Source organism: Sarcophilus harrisii, chromosome 2 (assembly GCF_902635505.1).
Source record: "Sarcophilus harrisii chromosome 2, mSarHar1.11, whole genome shotgun sequence".
NCBI lineage: Eukaryota > Metazoa > Chordata > Mammalia > Dasyuromorphia > Dasyuridae > Sarcophilus > Sarcophilus harrisii.
This window is the reverse complement of record NC_045427.1, coordinates 453,785,597-453,805,980: the sequence shown is the minus strand read 5'-3', so window position 1 is coordinate 453,805,980 and position 20,384 is coordinate 453,785,597.

The window sequence follows — 20,384 nt, the reverse complement described above, 5'->3', positions numbered from 1 at the left end:
AATGTCCTTAGTTATTTTTCTGGATGCAGATGGCATTTTCTGTCCAAAGTCGATTGGGATTGCTTTGAATCACTGAACCACTGAGAAGAACCAAGCCTTTCATAATTGATCATTGCACATTCTTCTTGTTACTGTGTATAATGTATTTCTAGTTCTGCTTGTTTCACTCAGCAGTGGTTCATGTAAATCTTTCCAGACCTTTTTAAAATCAGCTTGTTCATCATTTTTTATAGAACAATAATATTCCATAACCTTCATTACAAGTTGCTCAGCCATTCCCCAATTGATGGGCATCTACTCATTTTCCAATTCTTTGCTACCACAGAAAGAGCTGCTATAAACATTTTTGCACATGTGGATCCTTTCCCCTCCTTTATGATTTCCTTGGGATACACACCCAATAATGGCACTGCTGGGTCAAAGAGTATGCACAGTTTTATAGTCCTTTGGACATAGTTCCAAATTGCTCTCCAGAATGGTTGGATCATTTATGACTCTCTTAATGTGGTTTGTCTCTGTTAATTTTCTTTGCTGTGGTATGTCAATGTTGACTCATATTGAATCTACTAAAACCTTTTTTTTTTTTTTTCTTTTTTAAAGAAAAATGTTATCTTGCCATTCCTCAGACACTGTGACTTTGGGGAAGGCACTTAAACTTTCTTAGTCTCAGTTTCATTATCTGTATGTTTGTTGTTTTGTCATCTCAGTTGTGGCTGATTAGAATGGTTTTCCATTTCCTTCTCTAGCCCATTTTACAGATGAGGGAACTGAGGCAAAGAGGGTTAAATGACTTGTTCAGGGTCATGCAGCTAGGAAGTGTTTGAGGTTGGATTTGAACTTGGGCCAGCATTCCATCCACTGTGGCACCTTGCTGCCCTACCATCTGCATAATAGAGATGTATATGATAGGGTTAATAAGAACTACCTCTCAGGATTGAAGACCAATGTGATAATACTTGCAAAGTACTTTGTAAACTTTATAGCAGTATATCTATGTACATATGTGTGTAAAATATAAATGTCAAAAAATATAAAGTATTATTCCTCTCTTAACTTTTATCTGAGAATTGATTTTTTTGAACCCATGTAACTTAATACATTTATTGCTATTAAATTTTAAATTATGGAATTTCATCCAAGATGAATTTGAATTTGTCATTCAATATATTAGCTATTCCTCTCAGTTTATATCTTCAATTGCAAATTTAATAAGAATACATATTTATTTATTTATTTATTTTTATGGGGGAAGGCATTTGCCCAGGATCACATAGCTAATAAGTGTTTGATGTCAGATTTGAATAGTATGCCCTTCTGAATCTATACATTGCAACATCTAGCTATATATTTATCAAAGTCACTGATAAAAATATTAAACATTAGAGGGTCAAAGATAGTTCCTTGGGGTACTCAACTGGAGATCTATGAAAATGGCATTAAAATATTAACCAATATCTTTTGAGCACCATAATTCAATGTCATTTTTCTGATTCTCTCCTTTCCTTTTCTACCTTACTCTGTACTGCATTATTCTATCCTATCCTGCCCTGTTCTATTTGTCCCATCCTTTATTGCATTATTGTTAGAATCTTTACAAAGTGTTAAGCCATTGGAGTTGATTTAATCTTAGAAAGATATTTTGGGCCAGAACTTGAAACAAGGTACTAAGTGGAACTGATAGAAACAATGCTTGTGTTCACACCTTTAGAGAGCTCATAAGTATCTAAGTACTCCATGGAGTTCACATGTTTGGGAGATTTCAGAGAGTATGCTGGGAGATATCCCACAATCCCACTCTCAGGGAAGTAGCATAAATACAGTTCCAGTGAGCGACTCAAGGAAGTTTGGGGGGAACATCGACTGGGGTTGGAGACAGACACTCTGGAAGAAAACCCACAAGCCCTCTCTTCGAGGCAAGAGATTCATTGCATCTTCCAACTTGGTGCTGGTTGGAGGCTGAAGAAAGCAGAGGCAGAAGCCAAGGACAAAGCTGCAAGATCTCTTGGAGCCAGGCAGAAAGATAGGCCTCAACTAACCGGGCTAAATTGGAAGGAGAAATAAACGTTTGCATTTTTACCAGCTGGCTGCGATTTTGGAGTAATTATTTATTTCAATAAGGCTGCCTCCAGGAAAACCTTCACACATTATATATACTGTGCTGTACTATACAATATCGTACCATACTCATTAATATATCTCTGTATCCACAAAAATAGGATGAGACACTTCAAATGACAAAAGTTATGTAACATATTCATAGCCTAATCTATAGTCTAGGAGTCCTTGCGACTTGTTTACTCTCTTGGACTCCAATCATGTGCCTTATAGAAGCCCATTTATCCTGCAGAGAGTGGCTGATATGCTGGCATCTAAATGGGTAAGTGAATGGGTAAGGGAAGTAGGGAAGTGTTTGGGAGGGGGAGGGTATGTTATTTTGAATCCTTGAGTACTCCTAATGTTAGGACAGTATATCTGTTGTTGAGGCAGAGGGTAGGTGATATGCTCAGCATCATACGGCTAAGTAAGTATCTGAGGCCAGATTTGAATTCCAGAAGATGAGTCCTTAACAAATGGCTGCATGGGTATTTTTCAGTGGCATTGACTATTATGTATCAGCTGACTCAGGAATCGTTTGCTTCTTTACATTATTTACTCTGTGTGTGTGTGTGTGTGTTTGCGCGTGCACTGGTAGATGCTCAGTCCTCCAGGTTCCCTTCTGTAACGAGAAATGAATGCACCTCATCCATCCAGTACCAACCTGAATTTGCCTCAGCTAGAGATTTTCTTGCACACCAGTCTCTTTGTTCTCCATCACCACTAGGTGGCGGGCCTCACATAGAAATGATGCAGAAGCATTCTCCTGACTCATCTGCCAGGAGCCACAAATTTAAAAGGGACGTTTCGCTGAAAAAAGGAAGCCTGCTAGGTCATCCCTAGGACTAAATGGGGAACATACCCAAGGGCATAATAACTTGTAGTAAAGACCTATTTCTTAATACTTGTAAACAAAGTTACGCTCATAATCAAGTTACAGAAATGTCACAGGCAAGACAAAGGACATTCTGTTGAAGAAATACTGATTAAACAATTACTTGGTGTATGCAGAGTATTTTACACTTGCGGTACTCTTCCTAGACAAAACAAGTCTCCCCTAGGTCCTAAGCCTCCAAGGAACTCTGCATTTTCGACATTCCCTGTTCGTCATAGGCACAAAAAATTTTCATGTAAAAATGAAGCATGCAGAATATAGCAAAATAATTATGAATGATCTGCACAACCAAATGAATGTTATTTGTATGGGATGCATTGTATCAATCAATAAACATGTATTAAGTTTGTGCTAGGCTCTGTGCTAAGCACTGGGGATACAAAAAGAGATAAAAGATTACATATATATATATATATATATATGTATGTATATATATGTGTGGAGATTTGGTGAATCAATCAACACACCTGCTTGAAGTAACTAACTATTCAAGTAACTGATTACATATAATATGTTTGTATACCCATACAAATACACACACACATACATATGGATACTTTAATCAAGTAAGAAGACCTCTACAGAATCAATTAAAGGCTTAGATTAACAACAAACCTTTTTTTTTGCAGAGAGGTTGAAAGGGATACAGCTTCTAGGGGAAATATAGTAATCCTGAATAACTCCTGACATTAGAGTGCTATTGTTCTAGCAATCTGGCTGTCAATGATCCTAAATCTCCTGGCTTTAGGAATACTATAGTATAGTCCTAGGAACTTTCCTGCCTGCCAGATAGCAATCTGTTGATCACTGATAAAAGGGTTTCTGAGATAAATGGTGAGGTGCATAGCAGACCACTTCTCAGCTCTACATCTGTGCCATAAAATTAGCATATCAGTGACTTGAAGAATCAGATCTCTGTCTTTTCCTATAAATTTGGTTTCTTGTTCCTGGGTCTTTGCTAAATCCTTTTGGAACTTAGCCCACTTTAATTGGTATTGCAATTGCAATAAACTTTGCTCCTTGACTTGGAGATGGGTTCAAACCTTTTGGGTCTCCTTTTGGATTTCAATAAGGTGATTGGGATTAAGTGACTTGACCAGTGTCACACATGTAATAAATATGTGAGGTCATATTTGAATTTAGGTCCTCCTGAATCCAGGGCTGTTGCTCTATCCATTGGATCACTTTCAGTCATTCTGATCCATATCTGACCACTGGATGTCTCCAGAGGGAAAAATGAGGCAAGTGACCTTTACTTATTTAAATCCTCCCTTTCTTCATTTTAATCCAATTCACTTGCATGTCATGGCATTACCTCCCTGATATCATTATTATCCTCTTGGAGAAAAGAACAAAAAAGAGAGAGAAGAAATGAAGGGAGAGTGTAGAGCTGAGGAGACCATTCATATGGGGATATGAAATGGATGATGAGGCACCAAAGGAGCCTGAGGAACTGTTAGGAAATTCACTAGTGTACTTCATTCAGGTTTTATAATTATACAGATTAGATTGGAAGCTCCTAGAGAGGTAGGATTGTGTTGTTTTCTTCTTCCTATCCTCAGAGTCCAGCAAAGTGACTTGCACATGATAGGTACTTAAATTAAATTCAGGCTGTTAGTGAGGCTGCCATGGGGCCTTTCCTTCCTTCAATAAAAACCTAAGTCCCTCTTCTGAGGGACTTTGTTGATATATATAAAAAAAGAAATTACCATTTGAGTCTAAACTTTAGATTTTCAGGGAATAAATGCTTGGGTAGGTACAAATAAATTCCCTCAGAACTTTAGCCTGCTTCAATTTGTGTTACAATTATAATAAATCTTTGTCCCTTAACTTGGAAACTGAGTGTGAATTCTTTTGCCAAACCCATGACGTTGATCAGAGGGACCCTAATTTTGTTGAGGTACCTTTCTTCTCAACATTAGTAATCCTTCCTTCCACCCTTTTTCCCTCCCTTCTTTCCTCCCTCCCTTCCTCCTTCCCCCCCTCTCTCCTGTCTCTTCCCTCTCTCCACCTTCCCTCCCTCCCTCCCTTCTTCCCTTCCTTCCTTCTATTACTCCTTCATTCCTTCCTTTTCTCCTTCCCTTCTTCCTTCCTTCCTCCCTCCCTTCTCTCCTTCCCTCCTTCTTTCCTCCCTCCCTCCCTTCCTCCCTTCTCTCCTTCCCTTCCTCTTTCCTTCCTCCCTCCTTTCCTCCTTTCCTCCCTTCTCTCTTTCTCTCCCTTCCTTCCCTTTTCTCTTCCTTCTTACCTAGCTTTATTCACTGAATGAACATTGCCTCAGTTAAAGGGTGTTAAAGATCTTGGCTTAAAAAGGCCAAGGTCTCCCACTGCATCTAGGGCCACCTTCAGTTTTCCTGATCTATATCTTACTACTGCACCCAGATGGCCCCAGAGAAGGTGAGACTGATGGTCTTAAAGAACCCTCCTTCACTCAAATCCAATTCTTGCATGTCATGGCATCACCTGTTATGCTGACTTTGAGAACGAAGGAGAAACAATTCAGACGTAACTCCATCTGACCAAATGGAATTGAGAACCTTGTTGAAGGTGATCTCCTGATTCCCTTGCCTGTTTCTCCTTCAGGAGCCAGCATTCTTGCTGCTATGATGGACACTTTTATGAGAAATGCTTGGGTATTTGGTTTCCACAGTTATGAACATTAAATTGGAGAAATGTAACTTATATTAGAAGGTTGAAACCCACAAGGACATCAAAAAATAATCAAGGGTGGAGGTTTTAGATTTGAATAGGAGCCCTCAAAACTTTGCCTCCATAAGAATGCTCCTTGGGGAGCAGGGATTAGTTTTTTTAATCAGAGGTAGTAGTCTGAGGTTTGAAACAAATCCTCTGTTCTTTACTTCTAACCCTTCAGAGGTTCTCTTCCCCCTTCCCCCCACTAAAAATGTAAGCTTTTTGAGAGTAGGGACTGACTATGTATTGAGGGATGGAGATTCACATCTGTAACTTCTGTAACATCCAATTAATGTGGAATCAGAGGAGTTGCTTGTGCTTCAGGATAGAAAATGAAATGCTGCCTTTGCTGTTTGAAAAAATATGTCTACCAACCTAGTGTATGGGATAAACTGAGTGAAAACTCTCATAAGAATGTGGCTTGGACTTGTGCCCTAATTGTGACTTGAGACTTTGCAATAGTTTTGTTAAAAACTGCAGGTATTCCATTATCTTAAACATTTCCCTTCTGTCTCTCAGCCCACCCCCCATTTTTATTAGCATTTAAGTACCTAATATAGTAAAGTGTGTTTTAGGGGTTCATATTTAGTCTCTGGGTAAATCAGAACTCTTCAGCCAATGGGAGAAAAGGTCAGTGGGTGGGGTGGGGGCTTCTGGTTGAGATCTATATAATCCCATGTTTGCAGTTTGCGCTTTGCATCCCTTTACTGACAAACACCTTTTCAGATGATAATTACCCCCTTTTTTGCTTTTCTTACTTTGGGAGTTTGATTGTTTTTGTGGTCGATAATGTACACTATACCATGCACACATTCTTGAAAGAATGTAAAATAAATCTTTCCTGAATTCATCAGTGAGTCAGTGAAGTTATTGGTAAGATATTGTTTCTTACACTTTGACTCTTTTTGGGGGACCATGTTTCCATAGTTTCTGAGTCAGCTCTGTGATTTTGTTTTTGATGAGGTGATTGTAGCATAATCCTTTCTACAAACAGGATTAATTTGGATGGTTCTGATCCCTAAACCCTGGTTGTTTGGTCTGAAGATCTAAAGGAAGGCCCTGCCAAGACTGTTAAACCTCTAGTAACAATAAAGGCAGCTTTACCCCCAAAGCTGCCTCAGGTCTCATAGAGAACAATCATTTTATGCTTCTGTTTATGAGATCAAAGGATTATAAATTTAGAGCTAGAGGGGATTCTAAAGGTCATGTATTCCTAGATTATCCTGTTCTTTAGAATAATGTGAAGTTAGAGTCTATTGTTAGGACGTTATCTATCCTGTCTCCAATCTAGTTAGCATCTTTAAAGACATTTCACTACAACCTTTGAGACAACCTTGATGGGAAATTAGCTTTCCCAGATAAATCACTCTGTATCAACTTTCATTGTCCATCCTTCAACCTTTGGGTAGTATAAGAAACAAAATCTTACCAAGAACTCCACACATAGGGCAGTTAGGTGGTGCAGTGAATAGAACACCAGCCCTGAAGTCAGGAGGACCTGAGTTCAAATCCAACCTCAGACACAATACTTCCTAGCTGAGTGACCCTGGGCAAGTCACTTAACCCCAGTTGTCTCAGCAAAAAACAAACCAACAAACCAAACCAAAATAAAAAACCAAATTCTCCAGACTCACTGATGAATGCAGGAAAGATTTATTTTACATTTTTGCAAGAATGGATGCTTAGATGAGTAGGCACATCTTTGAAACTCCAAAGGCAGCATTTTATTTCCTATCTGTAGAGGGTCAGAACTCTGAAAAGGCGTACTTGAATCTAGGTCAGTATGATGCTTATAGTTAAGTATTTTAGTGCTGGGACACTTGGGAATGCTCTCAGCCACAGACACAAGAGAAGATGCCAGATTCCAGACTCCATCTTTGATCAGCCACATGGTAGCTTTCCTGCCTCCTTCACAGCTCCACTAAGACCAAGGACTCAGACTGATCCCGAGGGCCTCCAGACCTATATTGAAACACAAGTCTCAATTCTGATTCCCCATTAATTGTATGTTACAGAAGTTATATGACATGACTCTCCATCCCTCATTATATAGCTACTTCCTGCCCCCAAGAAAGTTATATTAATTTGAGGGAAGATAACCTCCATCCTTGATTATTTCTTGATGTCTTTGATGTGATGTTCTGTGATGTCATTCAGAGTTTTCTAATTTAAGTTTCATTTCTCCAATTTAATTTTCATAACTGTGGAAACCAAATGCCCATCCTGTTGTGGCTGTCTTCAGAGCTCAAAGTCTATGAGACCTTTGATGTCAGAGGTGAGATGAATGAGGCAGGAGACTCATAGAGTGTGAAAAGAGCTCCAGTTTATTGTGCTGTGCAGCCTTGTTGATACACGGTTTTTGCAACTGTGATCAGCATGTAAACAGTAGACAAGCCCCAATCACCATTCAGAGAAGCAGCCCGTGGGCTTTGCATGCATGGTATGGGAGGAGAGCCGATCCAGCCATTCAGCAGCTCGCTCACAGGCGAGAGGCCGTGTCCAGGCATCCCTGCTCAGGAGCCACTGGCTGTGACCCTCAGACCAACACCCATTCCCATGTTCCACATCACTGCTCCTTGCTCAACAAGGGCGTTTCTGCAACGGGCAGAAAACTTATTGTGCACCAAAGGTCGAGGTGGCCTCTGTACTCCCTCTCAGCAGGGTCCCCTAGCACCATCCATTTCTCACATTATCTTTAAACACTCTTCTGAGATATTGATTACCATATCTTTAGACAGTTCTAGGACTACATCTGCTAGGTCTGGCTCCTAACCCCTTTCTCTGAGTTCCTGTCTTTACTGCTCTCTTCTTCCTGAGAAACCCCCATGGGTAAATTTCTCCTATAAAAGATCTGCTTATGATGAAGATCTTTGCTAAGTTCTCTTCAGGATTTAGTCCACTTTGAAGTTATTTTCTCTCCCTCCTCACAGTCCTTTCCCTCTAATGGCATCTTTCTCCTTACTTTGGTTAACTCTGGTGAGTCCAACCTGCCAGTCACCTCATGGGGTATTTGCTTTCTCCTGGTTAATTGTGAGTTCCCTGGGAAACTTTCTTTTTCCTTATTCTAACTATATGTTCTTCCATCTCTATTTCATATTTAGCATTCCTGCCTGATGCCTTATTTTTGTCTGTAACCTATTCTCCTAAATAAATATACTTTTTTGCCAAAGACAATGGTCATTGTGAATTTGTCACATGTTTATTTTGAACTAGATAATCCTATTCCAACATCATCATCATCATCTTTTTTTGGGGATCAATCTTGGTCATAATTTAAAGCATTTGGTTTTTTGCTGCTGTCCTTTATATTAATATATGGGTAGTCAAAATGAATATTATTTTCCTGGTTCTTTTCACATCTATAAGTTTTCCCATGCGTGTATTAATCATATTCATAGAGGACAGTAATAGTCAATTATATTCAAGTGACAGCTAGTGTTAGGGGCCACAAACTAGGAGAGCTTATGCTTAGGTCCCTAGCTGTCCTTGTGTATATGTGTGCGTGTGTGTTTTCTTGAATAGGTACCCAAGGGGATAGCGGTAGGGGAGAAACAAAGAGAGGAACAGAGAAGCACACACACACACACACACACACACACACACACAGAAAGAGAGGGAGGGAGAGAGAGAGAGAGATAGAGAGAGACAGAGAGAAAGACAGAGAGACAGAGAGAGACAGACATACAGAGATAAAGACAAAGACACAAAGAGACAGAGACAGAAACACACAGAGAGATCCCTGGAAAAAGAACTGGACTAGTGGATTAATTTAAATGTCTCACAGATTGTTGATCTGCATAATAGCAATACAGGTGAAATGCAAATAGCTAATTAGCAGACTTTCAAGTGGATGTTAATCCTTGACTACTAGCCTCCTTGCAGATTATAATAGTAGTTATAAATTAAGTTGTTGAAATTTACCTGAATAATTTTTTATTGATGAATGCTTTCATTCTTTCTATGTTTAGCATTTCATTCTAATAGTGTCCTGTCTCACACTCCATTCATATTTGGTCCATTGATTGTCTTTTATTACCTGTTTTGGGGAACCCTTTAAACTTGCAAGGTATAATTTTTTTCTCTAATTAGCATCATCCCTGGAATGCTAAGATGGACTTTTGTTAGTAAGCCAACAAGGAATCCAATCCCTCAATGCAGTAGAGATAGATTCTCTTAGTACTGAATCTGGTCAAAATTAATTTCTGCCTACAGAACAGAGTAACAATTACGTGTCCAGTCCTATGTACTGTCAGGAGTGGTTCCTCTATGCTAGGGATAAATGCTGTACATTACTAAGTAAACAGGCCTAGGGAACAGAATTTATCCTTAAATAGATGGATAGCTAGATAGAGATAGATGCCAATAGACACACGGAGTAAAAAAAGAGTTAGACATAACTGATTGACTCAACAAGATAACTATTTTGAGGGTTTTTGTGGTAAGGAGGCTCTCTCTCTTGAGGTGGATATATCTAGATTTGGAGGTGATCTTGTAAGTCTGAAAAATCTATACGTACTGGGTCCTCTTTGATCAGCTCTAATTGTAAGCACCAACCACCAAGGAGGAGGAGCCCGCCTTAAGAATGATGTTTGATTTTCTACTGAGAAAAATGAATTCAAATTGGAAACAGTAGCGAGGGACCCATGAATAAGTTTGCCAAGTTGAGGACTATGTTCTATCATGAGAAGAGCTGTGGGAGTTGGTGGAAAGGAACATAGCCTAGCTCCCCAATTTTTTCATTGGAAGTTTAGAGACAGTTGGGTTTCCACATATCTAAATAGATGCAGTGGGTAGAGTAAGAATATTTCTTTTTTAAAAGTCCCATGTTATTTGTTCTTCTAGTTCAGCATTCAATGAGAAGATTGATTTTTTTCCCCCAAAGGCTGAGCTATTGGATTCCCTAAGTAGCCAGGTTGTTCAGGAAGTTCATCATCACCACTTGGGGTCATTAGGAACCTGGGAGAGCAATTCTGAATATTCTCCTTGGGATATTTTTCTTAATGTATACTGTGGAGAACCTACTTTTAGAAATCCTCTATGATGTTGAATGTATTGTTATACATACATAAACTAAATATAAGCTAATTTGATGGGGAGATGCTAGCAGCTAGAGAGTGGGGATGGGAATCGTGAATGGCTTTAAGTAGGAGATGATATTTGCTGTGACTAACTGGAAACTAGGCATTCAGAGGGTGGAGGTAAAGGATTACATTCTAGGTATGGAGAAGGCAAAGGTAGGGAGATTGGAAATGGAATGAAAAGTAGCAAGATCTTTTTGTCTAGGATTTTTTGACTAGATAACAGAATGTATGAGAGGAGATGTGTAATAAGCCTGGAATATGTAAAGGGGAATGGAGCATGTTCAGATTTTCCTTGCTGCTTTACTCCAATGATATGTAATCTGAAACCAGACTTTGAAGAATTTTAAATGTCAATTCACAGAGTGGTTATATGATACCAGAGCAATAAGAAATCCCTGAAGCTTTTGAGGAGTGGACCAGTGTTTTAGGAATATTAGGAATATTGGGGGCAATAGGCCAGGAGAGAAGTGATGGGTTACCTGAACTAGGGGTGGCACATTTGTAAATGGAGAGAAGGTACTGATGCAATACTGTGACAATAGAATCTAGGCAACTGATTGGCTTTGTGGGTTGAGTCATGGTACACAAGCCAGCTGAGGTAGGATCTCAAGAACTGCCAGAATCTCAAATTGAATTCCTTCTTTGTCTGGCTCTACTCCTTTCCCTCCTCTGATATTGTCCCCCATCTTTGTCCTCAAACTATTTCTAGGTAAAATGGCATCCTCAGCGTTCATAGCAAAAGACTGTGCAATTTGGTTTTTATCCCCTGTAAAGAGTGGCACGGGGTAGGTATCACACTGACTTTGGGGAAGATAAATCACACTGATTGGGGATGAAGAAGGCTCAATTTTATTAATCTTTAAAAAGGGACTTCTTGAGTGAGATGATTATTGTGACCCCAAATCTTGATGTTTTCACTCACTGGGGTCCCAACACCACTATAGCTTTTCTTTGTCCTAAAACCAAATGTTAATCCCATTAGTGCTGGAAAGTTTGGGACATGGTTGGATTTGAGAGAAGAGATGGAGGTGTGGTTATTGTTGGTGGTGGAGCAAAGTTTATAGCTCTAATTACTAATCTGACTTTAGGGACAAATAGTCTTTAGCCAAATGATGATTTAGCTCAAGGATGTAGATATTAACTGGTTCTTTGTATCGGATTAGGGAATGTGAGCAGGCAGAGGAGGGGTAGGAATGGAAGGCTGGATGAATGCAGTTTTCTATCACTAGGCCTTTAGGGTCTGCTGCAAGAACAAGTACTAAATCACAAAACTCTTCCTTGGTAAAATAATCCCCTGAAGGTGAAGGAGGAGTTGCAGGTAGAAAATAAGCCAAATTGCTCTCTTGGAGGAACTCTCAGATTTTAAGTGATATTCCCTGAAAGAAATCTGAAGGTCAAGAAGTAAAGAAGTATTGCTTCATTAATCAACAGGCTGAAAATTAAGTAGCACAGTCTTTTGTTATGGATGCTGAAAGTGGATCTGATGACTTGGTCTAATAAGGGAAAAATAGGAATAAAGATATGATATTGGGAACATTTGGTAACCAAGGAAATGATGGGCAGCTAGTTGTATTATGATGAATAAGTAAAGCTGGGTCCTCCTTCAGATTAGTTTTTTTTTTTTTTTTTTTTTAGATTGGATATAGTAGGGTCAGAAGAATTAAAAAAAAAAACAAATAAATTAATGGAAGTGTCAACTAGAAGATATGGAATCAATGCTCTAGTTCTGGACTTTAGAATGAAGAGTTCTTTCAGAGGAAGTATTTCTTTAAATTCAATTTTATGGGAGGCAGAGTCAAGATGGTGGAATAAAGACAGTAACTCACCTAACCTTTCCTCAATCTCCTCCAAATACCTTTAGATAATGGCTCTAAATAAATTTGAGAGCATTAGAACCCACAAGAGATGGAGTGAAACAATTTTCCAGCCCAGGACAACTTGGAAGATAGGCAGGAAAGGTCAAAAGTGAAGCACAGTTTGGTGCAGATGGTGCTGGCACAGCTCCAGCCATAATAAACCAGCCAGAGACCTCAGAATGCCTGAATCAGTGGCAGCAGTGACAGGTTCCAGACTTTTCAGACTACAGAGGCCAAAAATAGCTTAGAAGGTTAGCAGGAAAGTCTGTCACACTTGGGTGAAAATGGAGCCTAGTCCCAGTGTAGGCGGTACTAGCACAGCTCCAGCAAATCATGTGTGGGCACTGGGAGTCACTGAATAAGCAGCAGTAGCACCAGAGACTGGAACTCTCAGTCCACAAATGGTAAGGAGGTTAAACAGGAGATTATAGGGGTCTTTTTGCTAGCATTGAGGCCTAATCCTGCCTTTAACCATACCTGAATACCTGAATTAGGTGGCAGTCCCAGGGTGAGGAGAAACACTAGCACAAGTGGAGTGGGGACCCTCCTTACAATTCCAGAGTAGAAAAGAATGCTTGTGGTTGCTCTCAGACTAGATCATATGCCAGGAGAGTTAGTAAACACTTCTGTTTAGAACATACCACTTTGGAAGAATTAAAAACTTACAGTTCCTTAGAAATACCTCTGAAAGCAAGCTGTGCAAAACTCCTGAAGTTTGGGACAATGTACCATCCACCCTGGGAGCAGAGCCTTACTTTAACAAAGAATTAAAAGTTAAGTAATAGGCTGGAAAAATGAACAAACAACAGAAAAAGATTCTGACCATGGAAAGTACTATGGTGACAAAGAAGATTAAAACACAAAGTCACAACTCCTGCATCCAAAGCCTCCAAGAAAAATAAGGATTGGCCTCAGGTCATAGAAGAGCTCAAAAAGACTTTTGAAAATCAAGAGATGGAGAAGGAGATAAAAAACTGGGAAGAGAAATGAGAGTGATACAAGAAAATCATGAAAAACAAGTCAATAGCTTAGTATAGGACACACAAAAAATTAGTGAAGAAAATAACACCTTAAAAAACAGAGTAGGCCAAATGGTAAAGGAAATATAAAAAGCCAATGAGGAGAATACCTTAGAAAACAGAATTTAGCCAAATGGGGAAGGGGGAATCCACTGAAGAGAACAAATCCTTTAAAAGTAGAATTGGAGAAATGGAAAAGGAGGAACAAAAGCTCATTAAAGAAAGGAATTCCTTAAAAATTAGAATTGAGCAAATGGAAACTAATGACTTTATGAGAAATCAATAAACAATACAACAAAATCAAAGGCATGAAAAAATAGAAAACAATATGAAATATCTTGTTGAAAAAACAATTGATCTGTTTCAAAATAGACTCAGGAGAGAGAGCTTAAAAATTATAGAATTACCTGAAAGGTATGATAAAAAAAAAAGAGTGTAGGCATCATCTTTCAAGAAATTATCAAGGAAAACTGTCCTGATACTCTGGAACCAGATAGTAAAATAGAAATTGAAAGAATCCACCTTCTGAAAGAGATCAAAAAATGAAAACTCTCAGGAATATTATAGCCAAATTTCCAAGCTCTCAAATTAACAAGAGAATATTGTAAGGAGCTAGAAAGAAATAATTTAACTATAATCATCACAGCTATTCTGCAAAACAGTATAATCCTTCAGGGGATATTCAATGAAATAAAGAATTTTCAATCATTCTTGATGAAAAGACTAGAGCTGAATAGAAACTTTGACTTTCAAATACAAGACTCTAGACTTAGTCTAGTGTTTCTTTCACAACATAACCATTATGGAAATGTTTTGCATGACTACACATGTATAACATATTAAAAAGTAAACAGGAAATAGAAATCTTAAGGAATTTAATAAGGTAAACCATTTATATTCCTAAATGGGAAGATGATACTTGTTAACTCATAAAAACTTTCTCATTATTATATATAGATAGAGGGCATAGGTATTAGTTGGATGTGAAGGGATGATATCTAAAAATAAAATTAAGGGGTGAAAGAGGAATGTGCTAGCAGAAAGCAAAAGAGAATTAAAATGGGGTAAATTATCACACATAAAAGAGACACAAAAAAGCTTTTACATTGGAGAGGAGAGAGAGGAGGTAAGGAGGAGTGAGTGAACCTTACTCAGGATTGGCTCAAAGAGAGAATAATATATACATTCAGTTGGATATAGGAGAAGGGGATATATAAAAGAGACGGGGCAGACTGGGAGAGAGGATAGTCAGAAGCAAAACACTTTTGAGGAAGAACAGTGTGAAAGGAGAGAAGGAATAGAATAAACAAGGAAAATACAATTAACAAGGATAATTGTGGGAAAACAAATTGAAGCAATTTTCTTATAAAGCCCTCATTTCTAAACATAGAGATTTGGGTCAAATTTATACAAAAAAGAGCCATTTCTCAACCGATAAATGATGAAAAGATAAGACCAGTTTTCAGATGGAGTAATCATAACTATGACTGTATGGAAAAATATTCTAACTTATTGGAGAAATGAAAATTAAAACAATTCTATTAAAAAAGTACTACTATATACCTATTAGGTTGGCTAATAGGACAGAAAAGGAAAATGACAAATATTTGAAGAGATGTAGGGAAAATGAGACATTATTGCAATTTGGAACTATGCCCAAAGGCCTTCAAAAGTATGCATATACTTTGATTGTAGTAATATCACTACTAAGTCTGTTTTCACACAGAGATAAAAAATAAACAAACAAAAAAAAGAACCTATAGGTACAAACAATATATATACCATCTCTTTTCTGGGGACAGAGAATTGGAAATTCAGGAGATGACCATCAATTGAGTAATGGCTGAATTAATTGTGGTATGTAATTATGATGGAATACTATTGTGCAATAAGAAATGATAAGCAGGATGCTTTCAGAAAAACCTGGAAAGACTTCCATGAGCTGATACAAAGGAAAATGTATTGTGAACAAAGTAACAGTAGTATTGTTAAGATGATCAGCTATTAAGTATATAACTATTCTCAGTAATACAATGATCTGAGGCCACTTTGAAGGACTTATGATGAAAAATGCTATTTATATTCAGAGAAAAAACTGTCCTTAGCTGACTGATCCTGACTCATTATGAACTCTAAAAGAGGACACAAAAGGAGATACAGAGCTCATTTTTTTTATTCTATTTACCTGGGAGCGCAGACCTTTTGATTGCTTGCCTTATTGGATCCCTGATCCTTCTACCTTATCTTAGTCTGTCTCTGTCTCTGTCTTTCTCTCTTCTTTTCTTTTTTCCTCTCTCCCTCCCCACTCCTGTCTCTTGTTCTGTCCGTCTCTGTGTCTCCTCCATCCCCATTTCTCTTCCTTCTCTTCCCCCATAATACATTTGACTTCTGTTTCTACTTCCAGATTTCTTGTCCTTTTTGTTAGAGTATTCATATCAATTTTCTTTCTTTTAAAAATATATGTATATGCCTATGTTTAAGTTCTTAAATAGTTAGCTATTATGAAATATCTATTCCAAGTGGTCTTCTTGAGTCTTTTTTTTTTTTTTGCTCCAAATGCCATGAACTTGCAATACACAGATGATGAAACAATAGGTCCCTTCTGTCTCACTTCCTCCACAACCCCTGAAAAGCTCAGAAAATGTACAACTTGAATGAACAGTAAGAGATCAGATATGGTTCACAGCCTTCATTATAGTTCTTTATTGATACTATATATGATATATGGGGAAAAGAAAAGGAAGCGGAAATTAGGATCAGGATCTTGGAATTCACTCTCTCTGTTTCTCTGTGTTTTTTAATGTCTACTTCTCTCTGTCTCCATCTACTCTTTTTTTTCTGCCTCTCTTTCTTGTTCCATACAGTGAATTTTCTCCTCTACTCAATTACTCACTAATCACTCTTCTAAGTTGCATACATTCAGTCATTCCATTCCACACTTGATTATGATTCCCAAGCACTGAACACAAAAGCTAGCTCTCCTTCCTTAACCATATCCTGGCCAATTTTTAACCTACAAGATAACTATGTTCAGTCCAGAGGCCACTTATTTGATCCATCAAATAGGCTTGGAGAATTAGAGAGAGATGCAGCAACTGTGTGGTTAGTTGTATCTTCATGCTTCAGTGTCTGACTGTAGGAGAATCATTGTGTAACTTATCATTGGACCCCTTCCCAATACTGGATGAATGAGTGAGCAGGTTTGTGGACATTGAGTTGATAGCATCATTTAATTTAGTTTGCTTACTCATCAGTCACTTGTACACACAAATAGAGTGACATATAGTGGCACTATCATTTGTACTATAACATACAAAATAGTAGCATATACCTTACATATTGTGATAATTACATAGGAGAGTGATAAAATACAATGACACACATATAGAACTGAATTTCTTTTAGTTTATTGGAATAAGGAAAATGAACAGCAAAGCTAGGGTTTTTTGAGCTCCATAATTTGTTCTCCAATAGGCAGGGATAGGATAGGGATGGTCAGTTAGTTGTAATGGAGGAGTTGGTGATTCATTGCCTCAGTTAATTCAGCTGCCATAAGCATGCTGGGCTTGCAAGGACATTAACCTGAGAAACAAAGGAAGACATACATGGTCATGCACATATATGTATACATATCTATAGGTGTACATACATACACACATACATATATACGTATTCCAGGGAACTAATGATTTTGCTGAGTAACAGAGGATAATCTGATCAGGGAATCATTGCTTGGGTTCAGAGAGAATTTGCCTGTTGGGATATCTGTGGCTATAGTTACCATTTCTCATGTTCTGAAATACTTTCCTGTTATTTTCTTAAGGAGAACAGAGGTCCTCTGTTCCTGAAAAGGGGAAGAGTGTTTAGGCTCCTGGAATTCTGGAACCAGAGTGTGAGTACAAAAGAGAAATAGTAAATATAAGGAAGCATGTGAAAGTGTGTGTGTGTGTGTGTGTGTGTGTGAGAGAGAGAGAGAGAGAGAGAGAGAGACAGAGAAAGAGAGAGAGAGAGAGAGAGAGAGAGAGAGATGTATGAGTGTATATGAGTAGTTGAGAGGATGAGTATCTTTGGGTGTGTTATTTCTTTAGCTACAAAAGTATCTGTTTGAGAATCTGAGAATGTACTTGTGCATCAAAGGTATTTGTGCTATACTATGAAGGGAAAAAATACAGAAATTGGGTCTGGGGAAATACTGTCCCACAATCACACATATGGCAACTACCATACCTCAAGCGCCATGTGCTGTGCCTTCTCTGCCACTGAGAGAATTGAAAAACATTTCTGAAGATTATGAATCCCCTGTTCGGTGGCCTCATTAGCCTTGAAAGTCTCGAGGTATGTGTTCACTAATACAGTCGAATTCGTGTTGATAAGTCCAATTATTCCAAAGACAGACAGGTAGGCATTAGCTGACAGACATGGACATGGGAAGGGAAATTATAATTTTCCTTGTCAAGATTAGGCTGGCATGTTAGGGGTGTGGTGGGAAAATATGTGGGCAATTGGGTGTGGGGAAAACAGGGAGGGATGGGGTCAGCGAGAAACATGATATTAGGGTATTTGGATAGTGTTGGGGAGCATGGTGAGTTGGGGGATTGGGTCACTATAGGGGGATGAGGTCATTAGGATTGGGAAGCTTTTGAAAATGGAAGTGTTGAAGAACCAAGGTAGAGGTAGGAACTTTGGAGGGAGTACCCACTACCCCCGACCCTTGAATCTTACCATGAAGGTTATTCTGAGTTAGAACCAGAAGGATGGTTGAAAAGAGAATGAACAATTTCATGTTGGAGTCAGATGATCTGAAATTCCAAGGGTTGGTGCTTCCCAAGTATTGCAGCCAGAGCCTCTGTGGGAACAAATCACCAGGGGCTCATGGGTTTATAATGTGTTCTCTTGGACTCTGTCCATGTCCCTCCCAGGAACTCCTGTAACTCCACCTTCAGTGAATGGGTGAGACTCTGTCTGTGATGGGAAGTTTAGGACTGAGAACCAGGATTTGGGACATGCTGGTCATATAACACTGGGAACAGGAAGTGTATGCAAATTTATTTGCCTATAATGAATGAATTGTGCATTGATGTTAGGTTATGAGAGTAAGATGTGACAGTAAGATTTGACATATATCAAATAGGTCACATAATGTGTTTTGTGAAAAACTGGCTTTCTGGGTGCTGTCAGAAAGTGATAGTATGATATTCCTATGGGAAACTAATGGAAGAGAGGTCAAGGTGGTGCATTAGCCTCAGTGAACCACTTGTGGAAAGGGAATACTTATGTAATAATTTTTTCCTCATCCGCTCAGTTTTATTATGTGTGTATATCTGTCTTTTAAAAATTTGTTTCTTGTAAGCAACAAATTATAGATTTTCTTATAAAATCTGTCGCTTCTTAAATTGCTGTTGTTTTATTGGATTGTTTAAAATTTTGAGAGTTAGGTTTACATTTTCCTCCATGATTTCTAATACTGCTCCCCCCCAAGTTATGATTTTTCTCTCTCTTTTACTGTAAATACAATGCTATGTGTCTTCAAATACCTTATTTAATTTTTTTAATTTTTAAAAAGGTAACCCTATTCTCACTTCATCCTTTTCCCCCTTTCCTTTTGGAGTTTGGCTTGTTAGTTCCTTTTACGTTCTTGTTTTTATCTGGTTATTTAATTCTTTTCTTTTTCCCCCCATGGTTATTCAAATAAGTTTTATCTTCTTTTATTCTCTTTCAACTAATCCTGTTCATTAATCCTGGGGGGCGAGGGGAGGGGAAGTTCAACTTTGCCAAGTCTAAAAGACTTAGGAGCAGCTAGGTGGCACAGTAGATAGAGCATCAGCCCTGAAGTCAGAATTCGAGTTCTGTGCCAATTGTCAGTGAGGCTTTTTTTCCCCCTCATTCATTCTCTTCTAATTGTTTTAAGTTTTTCCTCATGTCAAACTGAAATTTTTCTTTGCAACTGCTATCTATTGATTCTGGTTTTGAGCCAAGTAAAATGAATCTAATGCCCTTTCCTCTTACATTCGATAGCTCTTTTCCTTTTATCTTTCGTTTCCTTTTATGGATTGTCTACTTTTGATGCTTCCTCTTCTTATCCACCCATTTACATCTCAGTTTTTACATTCAAGGTTCCGATCTTACCACTCTAAAGAAACTGCTTTTTTCCTAGGCTTTATCTTTTGTCCCCTCAATAATGAAGTAATATCTCAGTCTCTAATGAGAGTTCAGCTCCTGGGGATGTCTGGTTTCAATTTATAGGGGTTGAGATGGCATAGTGGATCGTGTTGGATTTGGAATGAGAAAGAACTGAGTTCAAATTCAGTCTTATACTAGCTGTGTGATCCTGGATAAGTAATTGAGCCTCTCAGTCTTAATTTTCTCATCTGTAAAATAAGGATAATGATATCTACTTTAATGAGTTTTCATGAAGATAAAGTCAGATAACAAATGTAAAATGCTATCATGTCTCTCTAAAGGCAATATTATTTTCACCTTTTTGTTATTGCTGCTATTGTCTGCTTATTTTTTTCCTTTCTCGTACTTTTTCCCCTTTTGATCTGACTTTTCTTAAACAGCATGATGAATATGGAAATATGTTTATGAATTGTACATGTTTAATTTATATCAGATTGCTTGCTATCTAGGGGAGTGTAGTGAGAGGGGAAAAAAATTTAGAATACAAGGTTTTGCAAAGATGAATGTTGAAAACTATCTTTGTATATATTTGGAGAAAATAGATTATTATTAGATGGAGGAGGAAGGTCTA